This window comes from Belonocnema kinseyi, chromosome 7 (assembly GCF_010883055.1).
Source record: "Belonocnema kinseyi isolate 2016_QV_RU_SX_M_011 chromosome 7, B_treatae_v1, whole genome shotgun sequence".
In the NCBI taxonomy this organism is placed as follows: Eukaryota; Metazoa; Arthropoda; class Insecta; order Hymenoptera; family Cynipidae; genus Belonocnema; species Belonocnema kinseyi.
The window spans coordinates 120,183,386-120,183,937 of record NC_046663.1 but is presented as its reverse complement, the minus strand read 5'-3'; positions in this window follow the sequence as shown (position 1 = coordinate 120,183,937).

Genomic DNA, 552 nt, shown 5'->3' with positions numbered 1-552 from the left:
AGCAAAATACACATAAATAACTACGAAGATGGTCAGAGATATTTGAAATATTAAGAAAATATTACTTTCTAAAATAGCTTTGAATACCGGTTTTTTCACAGTGATAAATACTACACTTTCTACGTAAACACACCCATATTGGTCACAGCGCAAACTTCTGCTTCTCGAGCGGCGGCCCGATAGGGGAACGGTACGTAAAAAGCTCGCACCGCAGCAGCACGACAGTTTGCACGTGATTGATTGGCACTCTGTGTGTGTATGCGGACGGATCATGCGTGAGCCGTTTCCAGCATACTGCAAACTTATTTTCTTGTGCGAAAACGTTAAGTCGGCTCTTTGACGAGTATCAACGTCATTGTATGGGATACATGGTTAACTAGTGAAGTAATGTCGGCAATTGAGATTGATGCGCATGCGCAAAAATGGCTTTGACGTACGTCTGAGGGTTGTATGTGTGAAATTTCATCTCCCTCCACAGTTGTATAAGTGAAATTTTTATAAAAATACACTGCAGTCTTGCAAGAAAAGTTCGAGCAACTTCACAACAACGCT